At 45.9% G+C, this 7,785-nt stretch overlaps 1 long non-coding RNA gene across 1 annotated transcript in view; it reads right to left on the minus strand.

Annotated features, from left to right (window-relative positions):
- Positions 1-6,366: 6,366 nt before the first annotated feature.
- Positions 6,367-7,785, minus strand: part of LOC108523809 (uncharacterized) — a 7,683-nt gene continuing 6,264 nt past the window's right edge. Inside the window, exon 3 of the long non-coding RNA XR_001883898.1 lies at positions 6,367-6,549. This is a non-coding gene — a long non-coding RNA (uncharacterized LOC108523809). The remainder of the gene's footprint in view (positions 6,550-7,785) is intronic.

A 7,785-nucleotide genomic window follows, 5' to 3' on the forward strand; every position in this document is an offset into this window, starting at 1 on the left:
TATCTAAATAATCACAAAAAAACACTACTTCATGCTGGAGAAACACAGTCATAATAAACTAAGCAAAACCAAATGCCCTTCAATATCCTGTTGTGAACTATAAAATGCCCCTTAAAATCACATTTTCCCCTTGAAACAGGATGCAGGAAAAATATTTTCCTATTAAATCCTTTTAAAGTGCAAGGGAAAGCATTTATTCTGTGATTTGCTGTCCAACTCAATAAAAAGTGGAGGATTCAGCCATCTTAATCATGGAAGATACTGTCAAAAAAGCAAAGGTGGTGGAAATTCAAGTTGGAAACCAAGATGCCATGCCAACAAAACAATGCACACGTTCTCTGGAGGGGATTTCCAAGTGTGTATCAAGCAGTTTATTTCTGCCATTATGTGGGGGAAACCAGTAAATGGGGTTTTATGAGGTGCTTTATGAAACTCCTGGGGTGGACGAAGTCAGCCCTGGGAAGAAGTTGCACCAAACTTCCCAACCTGGGGGCCAGGAGAAGGAGGGGAGAGAGAGGCCTTGAACTTTGGTGACTGTTGATCACATTGTTTTGAGTTGATGCCTCTAAAATAGGGTGAACAGGGTGGGATAAGTACCTTAAAAGAGACAGAAAGGACTAGAAGGTTTCAGAAGAACATTGCCTTGTGTTTGGATATTGGTGTGTCTCCTACTAGGTTAAAGCCTCAAAGGGAAAAGGTTCTGTTTTCTTAATTTCTGTAGACCCTTGGAATATCACCAGAGCAGGCCTACAAACATTGTTTGAGAAATGGAAAAGAGTAGGTGGATCGCTCTGTCTTCCAGGAAGACATAAAAGGGGTGTCTACCCAGCTCATAATCACCCTTTTATTGGAGCTACCTCCTTGTGGTAGACTGAATAATGGCCCCCCAAAAATGTCCAAGTCCTAATCCCTGAATGTGTGAATATGTATTTCACTTGGCAAGGGGCACTGAGGTTGCAGATGGAATCTGTGATGTTGATCAGCTAGCCTTCAGATAGGAGCTTATCTTGGACTATTTGGGTGGGCCCAATGTCATGACAGGCGTCCTTAAATGTGGAAGAGACAGGCAGGACAGTCAGTGTCAGAGTGATGCAATGTGAGAAGATCTCCACCTATCATACCTGGCTTCGGAGAAGGAGGGTAGGGCCATGAACCAAAGAATGTGGGCAGCCTCTAGGAGCTGGAGAAGGCAAAGAAGTAGATTCTCCCTTACAGTCTCCAGAATGGAACACAGCCCTTCCAGCTCCTTGATTTTAGCCCAGTGAAACCCACATTAGACTTTTGACCTCTATAACTGTAGGATAACAAATTCGCATTGGTTAAGCCACAATGTGATCATTTGTTATAGCAGCAATAGAATATTAACATATCCCCTCCCCACAAATCCCCTGCCAGAGAGTGTATCCTGACAGTCACATTGGACCCATATGACTCAGATGCTAAAGCCTAGCTGACCAGACCAGGGGAAGGTCTGTCTCAAGCTGGGCCAGTTTGAGACTTGGGATTGAGACAACAAGTTAGACCCTTTCTGTGACTAGGGGTATATTAGTGCATTTTCACACTACTGATAAAGACATACCTGAGACTAGGAAGAAAAAGAGGTTCAATTGGACTTACAGTTCCACATGGCTGGGGAGGCCTCAGAATCATGGCGGGAGGTGAAAGGCACTTCTTACATGGTGGCAGCAAGAGAAAATGATGAAGAAGCAAAAGTGGAAACCCCTGATAAACCCATCAGATCTCATGAGACTTATTCACTATCATAAGAATAGCATGGGAAAGACCGGCCCTCATGATTCAATTACCTCCTCTTAGATCCCTCACACAACATGGGAATTCTGGGAGATACAATGCAAGTTGAGATTTGAATGGGGACATAGCCAAACCATATCATTCCGCCCCTGGTCCTTCCAAATCTCATGTTCTCACATTTCAAAACCAATCATGCCTTCCCAAGAGTTCCTCAAAGTCTTAACTCATTTCACCATTAACCCAAAAGTCCACAGTCCAAAGTCTTATCTGAGACGAGGCAAGTCCCTTCCACCCATGAGCCTGTAAAATCAAAAACAAGCTAGTTAATTCCTAAACACAATGGGGATACAAGTATTGGATAAATACAGTCATTCCAAATGGGAGAAATTGAACAAAACAAAGGGGTTACAGGGCCCATGCAAGTCCAAAGTCCAGTGGACAGTTAAATTTTAAAGCTCTAAAATGATGTCCTTTGACTCCAGGTCTCATATCCAGGTCACACTCATGCAAGAGGTAAGTTCCCATGGTCTTAGACATCTCTGCTCCTGTGGCTTTGCAGGGTACAGCCTCCTTCCCAGCTGCTTTCATGGGCTGGCATTGAGTGTCTGTGGCTTTTCCAGGTGCCTGGTGCAAGCTGTTGGTGGATCAACCATTCTGGGGGCTGGAGAAGAGTGGCCCTATTCTCACAGCTCCACTAGGCAGTGCCCCATAGACTCTGTGTGGGGACTCCAACCCCACATTTCCCTTCCACACTGCCCTAGCAGAGGTTCTCCATGAGGGCTGCCATCCTGCAGAAAACTTATGCCTGGACATCCAGGCATTTCCATACATCTTCTGAAATCTAGGTGGAGATTCCCAAACCTCACTTCTTCACTTCTGAGCACCTGCAGGCTCAACACCAAGTGGAAGCTGCCAAGGCTTGGAGCTTCAACCCTCTGAAGCCACAGCCTCAGCTATGTTGGCCCCTTTTAGGCATGGCTGGAGAGGCTGGGGTGCAGGCCACCAAGCCCTTAAGCTGCACAAAGCATGGGGATCCTGGGCCCAGACCACAAAACTACTTTTTCTTCTAGGGCCTCCAGGCCTGTGATGGGAGGGGCTGACATGAAGGTCTCTGACATGGTCTTGGGGATTAACATTGGGCTCCTTGCTACTTATGCAAATTTCTGCAGCCAGCTTGAATTTCTCCCCAGAAAATGGATTTTTCTTTTCTATTGCAAAGTCAGGCTGCAAATTTTCTAAAGTTTTACGCTCTGCTTCCCTTATAAAACTGAATGCCTTTAACAGCACCCAAGTCACGTCTTGAATGCTTCGCTGCTTAGAAATTTCTTCCACTAGATACCCTAAATCATCTCTCTCAAGTCCAAAGTTCCACAAATCTCCAGGGCAGTGGCAAAATGCCACCAGTCTCTTTGCTAAAACATAGCAAGAATCAAATTTGCTTACATTCTCAATGAGTTTCTCATCTCTATCTGAGACCATCTCAGCCTGGATTTTATTGTCCATATCACTATCAGCATTTTGGGCAAAGCCATTCAACAAATCTCTAGGGAGTTCCAAACTTTCCCACATTTTCCTGTCTTCTTCTGAGCCCTTCAAACAATTTCAATCTCTGCCTGTTACCCAATTCCAAATTCACGTTCAAATTTTCGGGTATCTTTTCAGCAATACCTCACTCTACTGATCCCAATTTACCATATTAGTCTGTTTTCATGCTGCTGATAAAGATATACCCAAGACTGGGAAGAAAAAGAGGTTTAATTGGACTTACAGTTCCACATGGCTGGGGAGGCCTCAGAATCATGGTGGGAGGTGAAAAGGACATGGCAGCAGCAAGAGAAAACAAGGAAGAAGCAAAAGTGGAAACCCCTTATAAACCCATCAGATCTCATGAGACTTATTCACTATCATGAGAATAGCATGGGAAAGACCAGCCCTCATGATTCAATTACCTCCTCCTAGGTCCCTCCCACAACATGTGGTAATTCTGGGAGATACAATTCAAGTTGAGATCTGAATGAGGACACAGCCAAACAGTATTAAGGGGTATCTCATATATTAATAAATGTAGGCGTTGAGTGGGGCTCATGTTCAGCCGTAGGAACAGAGAAGCAGAGAAAACTGACTTGAGGAGATGACAATGACGATGAGGAAGAGAGAAGCAGAGAGAGAGAGTTCTGGCAGCATTCTCGTTTTTAGCTTCCCTCTGAGGTAACGTATGAGTCTGCAGAACACAGTCCTCAGCCAGGTCACTGCCTCCCACTGGCTCTGGTTAAAGGGTGAAGGCAAAAGAGCAAATGTCCTCAGTTGGTAGATTGCTTCAACCAACTGAAAAATGCAGACTGGCCGATGTTGCCTCAAAACCACATGACTAAGGCTGCTTCCATGGAGAGGTATAAAAAGGAAATCCCTACTCACAGAAATCAGGAGTGGTTAAAAGGGTTTGTCTGCATTTTTTAGACAGAGGCTCAGAGAGATGAAGTAACTTGCCCAGAGTCACACAGTTGGTGGGTTGGGCGGCTGAATTCAAACCCAAGTCTGTCCATTTCTGAATCTCAGGTTGTAGTGGTGTTGTGTTTTTGTTTCCTATTATTCATCCTCTGTTAACTGTTTCCAGGACTTCTGTTTTAACTGGAAAGAACTCAGAGATCTGATAAATATCCCTTAGGTACCCTATAAAAATTCCATGGGTATTACAATACTGCAGGCTACCATTGTCCTGAGAGGAAAAAAGTCAATGTGTGATATAGTTGAGGCTGGTCTAGGCTTACAGTGTGCAGAGGCCTACAAGCCAAAGGCAGGATGGGGGTTAATTGGGCAGTGATGTCCCCTTCTCTCTTCTGAGGGCTTTTGTTCGCTAGTGCCCACCTCCGAGTAGCTCTGGGAGTAGATAGCAGTGACAATGGATGCTCAGCTGCCCTTTGGCCTCCATCTTTGCCTGCTGGCTGGGCTTGTGCGATTCCCAACCGAATTGTGACTCTTGGCTTCAAGGATATTTGTGGAGCTCTAAGACCATCCTGCATGGTCAGAGTAAAGGAATGCTGACAGGATGGTCTTAATTCAGGGTGGTTTTAGTTCTGATAGATTGCTGCCTCCAAAGCCGGACTCTTGGGCTGTGCCACACTGTGTGCACGTCATGCTGAGCTCCCCTGCACTTGCTGGGCTTTGTATTCCTGAATACTAATTTGGAGCAAGAGACAACTGAGTCTTCTTGAGGGCTAGAAGGGAGGAGTGGGGGTCATCCCCAAGGCCATTGCTGATAGCAGGAAACACCACAAACTGAGAAGCAGTTAGTTTTTAACCCTTGTGTCTCACCACAACCAAACACACACATGCGCATGCGCACACACACACACGTCTTCCCATGTGAAAATCAACAAAAAGACATGTCTTAACTTCCTAAGTCAAGCTTCTCATGGTGATTGCCTGAAATATGACAAGTAAGAGTTCAAACCACAGGTAAATGCCCCATCAACTTTGCTCTTTCTAACCTGACCTCTTGAAATTTAGTTGGATGGATTCAGGATGACAAAAGAAGAATCCTTGACATCTTGGCACCTGTTTTGTGCCTGTGCTGACTCTTGTTATCCAGTGGCTCCTAATGTTGAAGTTCTGGAGGCAACTTGTTGTTCACTATCCCTGGGACTGATTTGGCTGTGTGGGCAACTGTCCCCTGCCTCTCTCTGCACTTACTTTAACTGCTTATAATAGAATGGGCTTTCTTTTATTCATTTTTGAGACAGAGTCTTGCTCTATCACTCAGGCTGGAGTGCAGTAGCATGATCTCGGCTCAACTGCAACCTCTGCTTCCCAGGTTCAAGTGACATGCCTCAGCCTCCCGAGTAGCTGGGACTACAGGCGTGTGCCACCATGCCCGCTAATTTTTGTATTTTTAGTAGAGACGGGGTCTCGCGATGTTGGTCAGACTGGTCTTGAATGCCTGACCTCAGGTGATCCACCCACCTTGGTCTCCCAAAGTGCTGGGATTACAGGCGTGAGCCACCGTGCCCAGCTGAATGGTCTTTCTAGACTGAGAAGGGCAACTCCTTGGGTGCAGACACTCCAGATGCCACAGCCACTGCCAGAACTGCCATACAAGCTCTCTCCTATCTTCTGCATTCAAATAGCTCCTAAATAGAGAAGTTGGAAACAAATGTTGAGTACGTCTACCTTCCCTGAGTCACACATGGAGAGTGAAATATTTGTTGCATGGACACCCTTTCTGCTGCACTTTTGATGAAAAGAGCCCATTTTGGTGTGCTTTTTGGTTAGATTCAGTTCATTCTGGCCTCCAGTTTTCCTTGTGGGACAGGGGGCCTGGTCAGTTGTGATTCTCCAAGGGGAGATCAAAGAAGAGATGGGGAAGGAAAGAAGAGCACCAGGCTAGGCAGCTGCAGGACTTATCAACCACAAGAAAGGTACAGACCCAGTGAAGCTGAAGGTGGCTTACCTGCAGGGCTAAGAACACAAACAGGGGCTGAGGGCCACACCCAGGAAGTAGAGAATAGGTAATGGAGGAAGGATGGGCAGGGAAAAGAGTTAGGGTGCACATTAATTTCCTATGGTTGCAGTAACAAATGACCACAAGCTTCATGATTTAACAGAAATTTGTTTTTTACAGTCCTGAAGGACAGAAGTCCAAAATCAAGGTGTTGGCAGGGCCACGCTTCCTTCAGAGACTCTCGGGGAGAATTCTTCCTTGCTTCCTCCGGTTTCTGGTGGTCATCAGCATTCACAGGCCTGTGGCTGTATCTCTCCAGCATCTGCCTCTGTCTTCACATGGTCTTCTATTCTGTGTGTCTGTTTTAAAGATATTTGCTATTGGATTTAGGGCTCACCAGGATAATCCAAAGTCATTTCTTCATTTCAAGGTCCTTAATTTAACTATATCTGGAGAGAATTCTTTTCCTAGTAAGGTCAGGTTCATGGGTTCTAGGGATCAGGATGTGGACATATCTTTTGGGGGGCCAACATTTAGCTCATTACAGGGTGGGAGGAGATAGAAAGTAGGATAAAACAAGCCAGCAGGCTAGGGCAAAGGGCTCAGGATCCAGAATAAGAATCAGGTAGGAATGAGGTAGTGGCAGCCCCTCCTTTAGGTACCCTCTGTGTATTAGTACGTTTTCACATTGCTGTAAAAATACTACCTGAGACTGGGTAATTTATAAAGGAAAGAGGCTTAATTGACTCACAGTTCTGCATGGCTGGGGAGGCCTCAGGAAACTTAAAATCATGGTGGAAGGTGAAGGAGAAGCAGGTACCTTCTTCACATAGCAGCAGGAGAGAGAGAGTGAAGGGGCAAGAGCCCCTTATAAAACCATCAGATTTCATGAAAACTCACTCACTATCATGAGAACAGCATGAGGGAAACTGTCCCCATGATCCAATTACCTCCCACCAGGTCCCTCTCCTGACACATGGCGATGTAATTCTGATCACAATTCGAGATGAAATTTGGGTGGAGTTATAGCCAAACCATATTACTTCAACAGGTAGTTGGGGGACAAAGGCCACACCTCAAAGGGCTGGACCATGACAACCTCCTCTTTGCTTCCTGCCTTTCCCTCCCTTTTTGTGTACATCTGTTTCAAAGCTAAACTCCTGGGGGCGCTGCTGGAAGAAACCCACCTTGGGCTGAGCTCAATGGCTCATACCTGTAATTCCAGCACTTTGGGAGGCCGAGGTGGGTGGATCACCTGAGGTCATGAGTTCGAGGCCAGTCTGGCCAACATGGTGAAACCCTATCTCTACTAAAAATACATATCCCCCCCAAAATTAGCTGGGCATGGTGGAGGACATCTGTAATCCCAGCTACTTGGGAGGCTGAGGCAGGAGAATTGCTTGAACCCAGGAGGTGGAGGTTGCAGTGATCCGAGATCACGCCATTGCACTCCAGCCTGGGCAACAAGAGCAAAAGTCCGTCTCAAAAAAAAAAAAGAAAGAAAGAAAGAAAGAAAAGAAAGAGAGAGAGAGAGAGAAGGAAGGAAGGAAGGAGGGAGGGAGGGAGGGAAGGAGGGAGGGAGGGAAGGAAGGAAG

This window comes from Rhinopithecus bieti, unplaced genomic scaffold (assembly GCF_001698545.2).
Source record: "Rhinopithecus bieti isolate Rb0 unplaced genomic scaffold, ASM169854v2 scaffold_75975, whole genome shotgun sequence".
NCBI lineage: Eukaryota > Metazoa > Chordata > Mammalia > Primates > Cercopithecidae > Rhinopithecus > Rhinopithecus bieti.